We start from the raw sequence: 12,193 nt of genomic DNA, 5'->3' as shown, positions 1-12,193 counted from the left end.
TTCAAGCGCCCCACCTTCAGAGCAGTCTATACAGCGAGAACGCCAATGGCTCCTCTGTTCTGGGTTGCGGTTGTGACCCCATAACCTGAAGTGTTGGTGGCAGACAAATGGAGACTAACAGGTGATGTCCTAGGACATGACTACATCGTGACGCTCAGTGGGGATGGGGTCCTCCGCTTGGAAAAGAGTGCGAGGCCCCTTTAGAAAAAGACTTTATTAACAGGCATTCCACCTCAGCCTAAACACCTATACCTTGCAAAGCGCATGCTATTAGACAGGCACCTCTGCAAGACCTTAAGAGTCTCTTAAACTAGTGATGGTAAGGTGTCCCAAATGGGCGATGTTCGGCTTTCAAATCATCTCTCTGTGGAAGCGCTCAGATGCAGCTGTTTAAGGCTTAGAAGCAGCTGACTGTTTCACTACCTAGCTGATCACTGTCAGTCAGGGAGCTCAGAGGTGAAAAGCCTGTCTGAGAGACAATTCACCGTCGATCAATTCAATATGCTCCGTAGCAGCTCGGCGCATCTGAGATCATCTTGGTTACCCTGTAGCTCAGATGAGTGAGAGCGTGTGTGTGTGTACCACCGTGATTGGATGCCGGTCCTTCTGCTGCCTAGCTTCCCTAATTTCGCGGATCGCTGTAAAATAGCAAAGAAAAAAAATAAACTGTCTTTTCATCAGCGTGATCGACCTTAGCCAGCATGCTTCAGTGGCCTAATGGATAAGGCACTGGCCTTCTAAGCCAGGGATTGTGGGTTTGAGTTCTTTCTAGAGTGCTCCTGTCCCATTATGAGTGTACAAATGTCCTTGCCATTTGCAAAGCTACAACCCCACCTTCCTCAGTGAGTATCTCAACTTTTTTCTCACATACAGTTGTGAGAAAAACCTTTGTAAACAACCCTCGGGAATGATGTGGGTTTCTGCATGAATGGCTCCTAACGTGATCTAATCTTTATCTACATGTAAGTCATAATAATTAAGAAAGATAGTCTGATTTAACAAACAATACATGCCCAACATTTTACATTGCTGTTTCTTTACTGAACAAATGGTTTCAACAATCAAGGTCATTGATGGAAAAAGTATGTGAACCCTTATAATAAGGAGCTAGTGGAACCTCCTTTATTGACAAAAACCTCAATACACACTTTCTGTAGCGGCTGATCAGACCTGAGCAGCGGTTAGGAGGTATTTTGGCCTATTCCTCTATGCAAAACTGTTTCAGTTCATGTATCTTTTTGGGATGTCTTGCGCTGAATGGCCTGCTTCAGATCACACCACAGCACTTCAATGGGATTGGGGTCAGGACTCTTACTTGGCCATCCCAAAATACAGAATTTCTTCTGTTTCAGTCAATCTGTTTTTGATGTACTCCTTTGTTTTTGTCATGTTGCATGACCCAGCGTCTTTCGAGTTTTAGATCACAGACAGACACCCTGACATTCTGCTGTAGAATTTCCTGATACAACTTGGAATTCATCGGTCCCTTGATGATTGCAAGCCATACAGCCTCCGTCATGCTTCACAGTTGGGATGAGGTTTTGGAGTTGGTATGCAGTGTTTTGTTATCTCCAAACATAACGCTGTGCACATTTACCAACAAGTTCAACTTTTGTCACATCTGTCCACAGAACATTGTTCCAGGAGTTGCTGTGGAACATCCATGTGGTCTTTAGCAAACTTGAGAGGGGCAGTGGTGTTTTATTTTTTGAAGGGAGCAGTGGTTTCCTCCGTGGTGACCTCCCATGATCACCACTCCTGTTCAGATTTTTTCTTATGGTGGACTCATGAACACAGACGTTACCACGTGCAAGAGATGCCTGCAGATCCTTAGCTGTCATGGGGTTCTCTGTCATCTGTTTGAGGACTGTACAGCGTGTCCTTGCACTGATCTTTGTAGGACACCCACCCCTAGGGAGAGTAGCAACGGTGCTGACATCTACCTGACTGTGGACTGATGGAGGCCCAAGTCTTTAGAAAACCTTTCGTAACCCTTTCCAGTCTTATGACCTTCAACAACTCTTCTTCCGGGGTCCTCTGAAATCTCTTTTGATCGGGCCATATTGTACGTCAACAGAATTCTGATGTGAAGAGCAGCTATCCAGGATTGTGTGATTTTTATTGCGGCAGGGCAGGTCAAACCCACACCTGAATTGACTCATCAGCTGACTCATCGATTGGAATAACCGACTCCAATTACCCTCCTTTCAAGATGTCATTATCCGAGGGGTTCACATATTTTTCCATCAATGACCTTGATTGTTTAAACCATCTGTTCAATAAAGATACTGTACTTGTTCAATAAAGATAAAGACGATGAACAAGAACTCCAGAAATTAATTATTAAGACAAAGTCAACCACCTTTTTGCTAGATCCCATCCCCACTCAGCTAGTCAACGATTCCCTCGAAGGACTGGCAGGACCTATAATTAGTATGATGAACGCATCCCTTGTGTCAGGCATTGTACCTGATCGATTTAAGGTAGCGGTTGTTAGACCGCTCCTTAAGAAGTCAAATTTGGATCCACAAGTTCTTAACAACTACAGGCCTGTCTCAAACGTCCCATTTCAATCTAAAAGTCTTGAGAGAATAGTTGTGACCCAACTTCAATCGTATCTGGATTCAAATAATATACTTGAGAAATTTCAGTCTGGTTTCTGCCCAGGCCACAGCACTGAAACTGTATTAACAAGAGTCGTAAATGATATTCTGTTAGCTACTGATGCGGGGAATGCAACAGTGCTTGTGCTTCTAGATCTTAGTGCTGCCTTTGACACGGTTGACCACTCTGTTTTGTTACACAGGCTTGAGTTTGAGGTTGGCTTATCTGGAACCGTCCTTAAGTGGTTTACTTCATATTTAACTAATCGTTTTCATTATGTTCAAATATCTAATAATTATACTGCTTCATCAACGTCACCAGTTCAGTTTGGGGTACCAGAGGGATCAGTGCCGGGACCAATATTGCTCTCTCTCTACATGCTGCTGCTAGGTAGGATAATACGAAAACATAATATGAACTTTCATTCATATGCCGATGACACTCAAATATACATTTCGTTTACACCAAACAACAACTCTTCTATTATCACTTTAGTTAAATGCATTAATGAAGGAAAGACTTGGATGTGTGAAAACTTCACATCTTCAAAAAGATTTCAGTACTACTGTCACTCCATGTAAATTTAATAACAGTGCAATGATCGAGGAACGCAGTAGGATCGCGGTGGCTCATCGGACCGGTTGGGGCCGGCGGCACATGTCAGGATGGCCGAGTGGTGTAAGGCGCTGCTTTTAGGTTGCAGTCTTCCCTGGAGGTGTGGGTTGAAATCCCACTCCTGATATAGAGCTAGATCAGTCTTCCTTTCTTCGAGCTTTTTCAAAACAAATCAACACTAATCAAACACACAGGAAGGTTTTCGAAAAGCATTGTGGAGTGGACAGGATGCCCCTTTGGAATAGGGCTCAGAAAATGACGGAGAAGGGAAATTACGTAAGATCCCACACATTGGAATCTGATTGGACAAAAGCTACATTGTTTCCACGTCGGGGAATCAAACCCTGGTTTCTCACAAGACAGGCAGGGATAATCACCACTATACTAACGAGGAGCACTAGTGTGCCACTAGGAGGTATTTCCTCTTACGGCCACTACTGTTTTCGGGTTTAGGCTTTTATTTGCATTCCTTCCAGAGGAGCGCGTAAAAATGAGTTTCCATCTGCACCATCCTCACTCCTTCTCTGCTATCGCCGCTGCTCGTCCTCGTCCACTAGGTAGACCTATGGAGTCGGTTCTTTCAGCTTTATTAATTGAGTTTTCAAAGGCTAAGAGTAGGCCACAAGACATGCGAACACATAGAGAGTCATTATCTGCTTCCAGGTGCGAAATGTCGTTCGTGGATGCAGAATAATACAGATGCAGCCATTCAAAACAAGCGGGCGATACCGCATTATTTTGTGGTGCGCTTGACGCAGTGTACCGCAAGTTACTGTATTAATACTGTAAATTCTCGCATAGTGCCGCATGATACCACGTGGTACCGCAAGTTAAATAATAGTATCCAGAATTTCCGCAAGGTGGAGCTAATAAAGTACAACCTCTCATGTTTGAGCTGTCTCCATCAAAGTCTTAACTGAAGATATTACTAATAGTATTAATAATGAATGACCTTGGACAAACTGTAAACTCAAAGTATTGCCCTGGTCCACATTCTTTTTTTTGTTGACCGTCTTTGTAAAAGTAACACCACAGCATTTCACAATCACGCATTTGTTTCCAATCATGCAAAGTACAGTAATTTTTGAGAATCTCCGATTCACCATGCCTTTCACATGCTCATAAAAGATATTGATTTAGGAACATAAACATATTACTGTATGCAAACTGTACTGTATACAGTATGTATATGTATATTTAATGTCTTCACTGTGCCTGTTTAAGTATTGAATATTTATATGAAATTTTACCACTGAAGGGAAATCTTAGTAGCTGAGCATAAAAAGAATAGGAGCATACTGTAAAGCGTGTGAAGGCCATAAACGATATTAATTTTGGAACATAAACATACAGTATATGGCTGGTCTCGGTACTTTAAAGAAAAAATACACACCAGTATTCCATTTCTCCCTAAACATTTTAAGCATCGAAGTCTTTAACTAACATGTGGAATAACGTGTATAAAAAGTGGTAGTTTTAACCTTTTCTGCGAATACGCTCGATACCGGAGACAACAAGCATATTTTTAGAATTTGATTAATAGGGAATATAATATGGAATCGCGTATCTAAAGAAATTAATAACGATATAATTATATTCATGTACCGCAACACAAGAATAGTACACGCTGTACAATGTCTGTTGATACTATTTGTGTAAGGCTGTTTCACCTCTCCTCATGTGACCTTGGGGGTGGTCCTGTGTTCTAGGTGCCCCCCTACTAAACCCGCAGTTGTGTGTTCAAATCCAGTGGTGCTGTGACTTCTCTTTTAACAAACATTTCTTTGAAAAAATAGAATAGCAATGTTATGGACAATTAATTGACAATAAATATAGAAAAGCACATATTCAATTTGGGAAATAGTTTTAATATGTAAATAGTTCCCTGGTTCTGCACCCCTGGGTGTTTCTCTCTCTCTCGCTTGTTTGCTCGCTCGCCCTCTCTCTCCCTCGCTTGCCCTCCCCCCCCTCTCTCTCTCAATTCAATTAAATTCAAGGTGCTTTATTTGCAGGGCTCGTCGTGTGTCTCTCTCTGGTCGGGTCGCGGGAGAGCTCGCTGGCAGGTGGTGACGGAGAAGAAAATAAAGGCAGCTTTTAACTCCGGAAATCTGAGTTTTTGGGTCTTCTTTATATGTGACCTTTCAGAACACCTATCTGTTTTCTTCCTAGCACAAATGATGAGCACTCTGTGATTAAATTAATTCTCATTACATTATCATTCTCACTGTGCATAACAAGGAAGATTAATAAACATAACGTTGTTTAATGACAAACTATTGTTTATCTCATGGCTTAATAGTCAAGTCTAGCCAAAAAGAGAAAACATCGACTTTATTTAAACTCCAGCTAAAGTATTAATGGTTTATCATACTTTTATGGTACATGACTTTGTTAAAATGTATTTAAAAATAAAAACGATTACAAACGTCAGTGGAGAGAGAGAGACACACACACAGTTTTTCATTGTCAAAAAGTAATTGTTTTTTACTTTGTCAGCACCCAGACAAATGCAAACGTGTTTTTAATAAAATGCTTTTATTCATTCTTAATCAGACTCATATTCCCGAATGTCCCCCCCCCCTCCCCGCCCCTCTCAACAATCCTAGGAAGAACACGAAACAGCCTGTTAATAAAATTGTTGCAATTTTGTTTGGTCAGTTCTTCCTCCCAGAATTTGTAGATCGCATTGATCAGTTCTTGTTTTACGTTGGGTTTAACTCAGTGACATTGGAACACAGCAACTCAGACACCCGTTGAATGAAAAGGGACACTTTAATGGTCTGTATGGCTGGCACAGCACTCAACCACGCCCGTGCGCCAACAGAGAGAGAGAGACACACACACACCGGTTTTCATTGTCAAAAAGTAATTGTTTTTTTACTTTTGTACTGTCACCAGCCAAGTGACCAGGTTTGGCTCAAAAGAAAAGAAACTTCCACACAGCAGCCTTCAAATGCAAACAAAACTGGATTTATTGCCAAAAAATAAGGATAACAAAAAAAAACCTCACAGGAATACTCTCCACACCTTTCCTCCAAGGCACCCTCCCCCATACTGAGCTCTCCCAGTCCCTTTTATAGCCCCTCCTCTTCTAAGGACCATCCTCTTAAAGGGACTCGCTCACATTTTTGTTAACAGAGATGGGCAGATTGATCAAAATAAAGTATTTAACCATCCCAAAATTACTTATAAATTTTAACAGAGTCATGCAACTGATATATATTCACTTAAACAAAACAACTAACCTTACATCAGTTATTTATGGATGGCTCACCAGTAACCTTTCCCTTTAAGATCATTTGTGTGATACTACAAACAGGAAAGGTGACTGGTGGCCATCTTGATCAACACAAAACAATACAATACAATACAATACTCCAAATGAGGAAAACACTGCAGTGATTTTTGGGAAACAACAAAAGGGTAAGTATCATTCACACTTCATTCGTATCACATACACTCTCTCAAACATACCAGAAGGGTAGGGGGAAGTATTGGAGTATTTCACATTCAGAAAGAAAGAAAAAATAACAAGCACTCTGTCACATATACCAATTTTTTTTATATTCCTCTTTATTAACAGGAATGTTTTGGTTCTGGACAGACTGTTAGTCTAGAGGAAAAGAGCGCCTCCTTCTTCGAAGCATTTTGTTGATCCGATCACTAATTCTTTTCCAGTCGCACAAAGTAAGTGTTGAGAATCTCTGATTCACCATGCTACTAATAGTTTCTCGGAGATTGCAAGACAAGGCACTTTTGCCTCTGGACCCATCGAAATTTACAGATGTGGTCCACCCCCAGTAAATTTCAAAAGTCACAAGATTTCGAAACATGAGGGCGACGTAGCGGTCGGCTCTCGCTTTCCCATCTATACCGATGCACTGCAAGTACAACCCCCCCTCTTTCTCTTGAGTGATGGGCAACAGTTGGATATCTGGGAGAATTGTTCGTCCCAGTGGCGTCTGTGAATTCCACTCTGTAAACGATGCTTCCTGAGGGGAGATATACGGCAGGGACAGCATCAGCCAATTCCTGCGCGATGGTGAGCAGAGAGGCTAGGATTGAGTGTCCTGAGGCGGTGTGTGCTCTGTGGGGGCCAGAGCTTCCGCCAGGCATTGCAACCTGAGCGGCGGGGAGAGGCACTTATCGGGAGACAGCTGCTCTACCGTTTGACTGCCGGAACATACTGTCTCCTTCTTCTGCATCTTCAGGAGTGTCTCTAACCTCCCAATCCTCCCCAGTAATGCGTTGTACTGCTCCCGCTGCTGCCGAAAAGTCTCCATACAGGTGCTGCTTCTACAGGTTGGCACCCTGGCCAGTGGCCGAGAGCAAAGACCCACAGCCTGTGGCAAAATAACATAATTCATGTAAGAAATAAAGTCACACAGTAGTATTCATCAGTTGAGGAACAGACTTTAAATAAACTTTTCTTTTCATCCGTCTTACCGCTTTCTTTTTTACCGTCCTGGTGGTAGATTTTGAAGATCGTTTCGCCCGTGCTGTGTTTTCCTGAAGAACAGGCTGCGAAGAAATACTTATAATTGAATGCACAGATGTAGCCATTCAAAGTACGCGGCACAGACACGTACCGCGGGTAATTGGCTACGGCCTCGCGCATTGTGACGCAAAATACCGTGGTACGTGATTGGTTGACCGACAGGGGCACTCGTGGTGCGTTGGTCGGTCGTAGAAAGATTTAAATGTCTTTACTGTGCCCGTTTTAATATCGAATATTTATATGGAATTTTACCACTGAAGGGAAATCTTAGTAGCTGAGCATAAAAAGAATAGGAGCATACTGTAACGCGTGTGAAGGCCATAAACGATATTAATTTTGGAAAATAAACATACAGTATATGGCTGGTCTCAGTACTTTAAAGAAAAAATACACACCAGTATTCCATTTCTCCCTAAACATTTTAAGCATCGAAGTCTTTAACTAACGTGATACCGGAGTCAACAAGCATACTTTTATAATTTGATTAAAAGGGAATATAATATGGAATCGCGTATCTAAAGAAATTAATAACGATTTAATTATATTCATGTACCACAACACAAGAATAGTACACGCTGTACAATGTCTGTTGATACTGTTTCTGTAGGGCTTTTTCAACAGTCCTCATGTGACCTTGCCAGTGGCGCTGTGTTAGGTTCCTGACTTGTATATCACGTGTTGGGTGTTCAAGTCCAGCTGGAGCCATGACTTTATTTTTAACAAAAATTTCTTTGAAAAAATAAAACTTTTCCCTGTGTCAGAGATTAAATAAAACTTCACTCGCACCAAACAAATTACCACACACTGAACACTGAACATGTTAACCCAAATATGTCTCACAATACTTTTATGGTACATTACTTTGCTAAAATGTATTTAAAAATAAAAACGATTACAAACGCCAGCAGAGAGAGAGACACACACACACAGTTCTTCATTGTCAAAAAGTAATTGTTTTTTACTTTGTCAGCATCCAGACAAACGCAAACGCGTTATTAATGAAATGCTTTTATTCATTCTTAATCGAACTCACAAGTTGTCATCTGTTGTTGAAGCTCTGTGAGACTAGACTCACACATAACTAGACTTAACTATTTAACCATGAGATTATGTTTATGTTTATTAATCTTCCTTGTTATGCACTGAGAATGATCACCCCAAACACGAGGGTGGCGTAGCGGTTGGCTCTGGCTTTCCCATCTATACCGATTCACTGCAAGTACAACCCCCCCTCCTTCTCTTGAGTGATGGGCAACAGTTGGATATCTGGGAGACTTGTTCGTTCCACTGGCGTCTGTGAATTCCGCAGATTTTTATCGTCATTAATTTTGTTACATTATACATTTTAGAAACTTTTCATCTATACAAACACCACAAAACTATTTTCGATTGTATTTCTGAATGTTATATTACACTTACAGTAGTTCACTGTTTTAAATACATCTAATTAAGAAAGTTAGGTGTTAGCATAAACTATTAGTAATCAATAATATTGAATTTAGCACTGTAATAAGTTGTTGCACTTTCCCCCGCATCTTGTAAAAATATATTTTCATTGTTCAAATATACATTAAATCTGACTATTATATAATAAGTTAAATACATATAGTTAAATATTTAAATATAAATATAGTTAAATATAGTTAATTAGTTAAATATATATAAAATATAATTCAAAATATTTTGCTAACAATGTTAACTGTTTATAAATAATCAATTGTATTAACTAAGGAGTAGGATGGCACAGTTATTAGTATGCTTTTTGTTTTGTTTCTTTTTCATAAATACAACAGTAGTACCTGATGTCTCAGTGGCTTTCAAAATTAAATTATGCATGCAAACCTGTGAACTGGCCTCTGATACTGGCCATGGAATACCCTGCATTGTGGAATAATTGTTTATTTTAAAGGATAGAGAAAGCACAGAAAACAGGCAGTTAGATTGATCAGATTGGTATGAAAAGCCATTTAGCAAAGAGGGAATGAGAAGAGTGACAAACTAGTATACTTTAGATCTTTTTTTCTGAACCAGGGAAAATCTGATCATGTTTCTCTATAACAATAATAAAAAAAAACTTTATTTTACATATCACCTTTAAAAGTGGCATCTCAAAGCAATACAGTAGATGTAAAAACAGTTAAAAGGACCACAGATTACAAAGTAAATACCCAGACAAACGCAAACGTGTTTTTAATAAAATGCTTTTATTCATTCAGCAGAGAGAGAGAGAGACATCCAGCAGAGAGAGAGACACACACACCGGTTTTCATTGACAAAAAGTAATTGTTTTTTTTACATTCCTCTTGTCTAACAGGAATGTTTTGTTTGTGGACAGACTGTCCACAAACGTGAGACTGTCTTTATCAGACTTTCGTGATTTTGACCATAGTCCGTCTCCTTCCCAAAGCGATACAGTGGTGCAGCTTGAAGTCTGTACCTGTATACAGTATGGTACAGATAAAACTTACACCATACCAATGAGCTTATACCAGGGAAAGACACTCCTATTTCATTTAAAACACAATACGCCAGCAAATGTGTCTGATGCATTAGCAAGTTAAAAAAATTGTGTCGAAAACCCGGGCTTAACAATTGTTTCCTTTTTCTGATCACTCGCTCTCTGGATACTCGTCTCACCTGCCCTGTTTACTTTGTTTTCTTGTTATTTGCTGATTATGCCTGCTGCGATCCACTCCTGTCCTCACACCTAAAGAAGACAATTTTAAATTTCTTTGTGCGGTCCATAGTGCAATTAACCCTTGCTAATACATTTGCAGTCTTTTCAAAGTATGTGCTGTCCTTTGACAAAACAAGGCTTGCCAGATAATGTGAATCGAAACCTGTTTTTCTAGCTTTTAAAGTCGTGCAATGTGTAAGCAGGAACACATCATTATATCTTACATATGAAAATACATAATATAGCTCCCAAACAAACGCAAACGTGTTTTTAATAAAATGCTTTTATTCACTCATAATCTGACAATTTCAGGAAGACTAAGGAAGGACTAAGGAAGTTGTCATCTGTTGTTGAAGCTCTGTGAGCTCGGTGACTTTGAGACCACTTGTTATCCCAAGTTGTTTGATTCGTCACAATTCAAATAGAGAAAAAAGAGCTGACTGACAAGATTTAAGATGTGGCTGTCAATGTTGGATTAAAAAAAACACATTGCCCGACGTTAGTTGCATTGCTTGAAAAATAATTTTATTTCGAGAGACTGGATAAGTGATTCAAGTGTTTTATTAACTTCCTGAAAAACAAGTAATAATTTAACAGTATGTGCAAAAGTTTTATGATATGTCGCTGTTGTGAATGTCTGTGCAGTGTATCTTATTTGACTGTCCTGGCTGGTGGAGCTCATCCAGCTGTGTCTGGATATCTCGGTCAAATATTCGGCTAGTGTGTATTGTCTGTTTAGGGTTCTGTAAAGGGTTCTGCATTCCACACGGCTGGACAGCTTGTTCCCCCCTCCCGCCCCTCTCTGTGTACCGAAGAGCCTCCTGTTCTGGATGGTGGAGCCCATACAGCTGTGTCTGGAGAGAATCCAGGGTATCAGCTTCAACCACACGGCTGTGCAGCTTGTTCCCCCCTCCCACCCCTCTCTGTGTACAGTAGAGCCTCCTGTACTGGCTGGATTCTCTCCAGACACAGCTGTATGGGCTCCACCATCCAGGACAGGAGGCTCTACTGTACACAGAGAGGGGCGGGAGGGGGGGACAAGCCGATACATACTCTTAAAGTTTGATTAATAGGGAATATAATATAAAAATATACTACTAAAAATAAGATACACTCTACAGACATTCACAACAGTGACTGTCAGAAGACAGGACACAGCGGCTCAGACACCCGCTGAATGGAAAGGGGCACTTTAATGTTCTGTACAGCTAATATTAAAGCCAATACTTGAATATACTTTTCTGTTTAACAATAGTGGGTACTGGCCTAATTCGGCCCTGCACCCGTTGTTAGGTGTTAATGTGTTGTTGTTAAGTGTGAATTTTTACCTGTTTCCCTGAGGTCTGGCTTTTTTTCTGGAAAACCATAACTCTGGTCTTTTCCAAATTGACTGTCAGCGCCCAGGTCTGACAGTGCTGCCCCAGCAGTGCCAGGTTCTGCCGCAGCCTCTGTTCTGTGGGCGACAGCAGGACCAGGTCGTCTGCATAGAGCAGGAACTTGATTTCTGTAATTAATGCAGATCAGAAAATCAAGGAACAAAACAATTATTGCGCCCGGCTCCTCAATGGGCTTTGACGTCCTAATGCGTTGGTTTAACAGTCCGGGTGTGGCAAGCCTCTAATGTCTCCCGACTTCGGCAAAAGGAACCTGCCTTTCATTGGAAGACAATGAACACATTCTAGCCGGACATGAGAATATAGCATAAATACACCAAGGGATTGGGTGAGTTCCCATCACAAAAAAAAAAACTGCGAGCCTGCACTACAGCCACCACAGTACAGTATGGAGACCAAGACCTT

General features: G+C 40.8%; 1 non-coding gene across 1 annotated transcript; it reads left to right on the top strand.

Moving 5' to 3' along the window:
* Window positions 1-3,263: 3,263 nt before the first annotated feature.
* On the top strand, window positions 3,264-3,346 carry trnal-uag (transfer RNA leucine (anticodon UAG)). The gene has a single exon. It is a non-coding gene; the product is annotated as a tRNA-Leu (tRNA).
* Window positions 3,347-12,193: the final 8,847 nt, after the last annotated feature.

This window comes from Atractosteus spatula, unplaced genomic scaffold (genome assembly GCF_055471065.1).
Source record: "Atractosteus spatula isolate fAtrSpa1 unplaced genomic scaffold, fAtrSpa1.hap1 Scaffold_125, whole genome shotgun sequence".
NCBI classification, from domain to species: domain Eukaryota; kingdom Metazoa; phylum Chordata; class Actinopteri; order Semionotiformes; family Lepisosteidae; genus Atractosteus; species Atractosteus spatula.
Note: the sequence above shows the minus strand (reverse complement) of the source record. Positions and strands in the feature narration are given on the sequence as shown.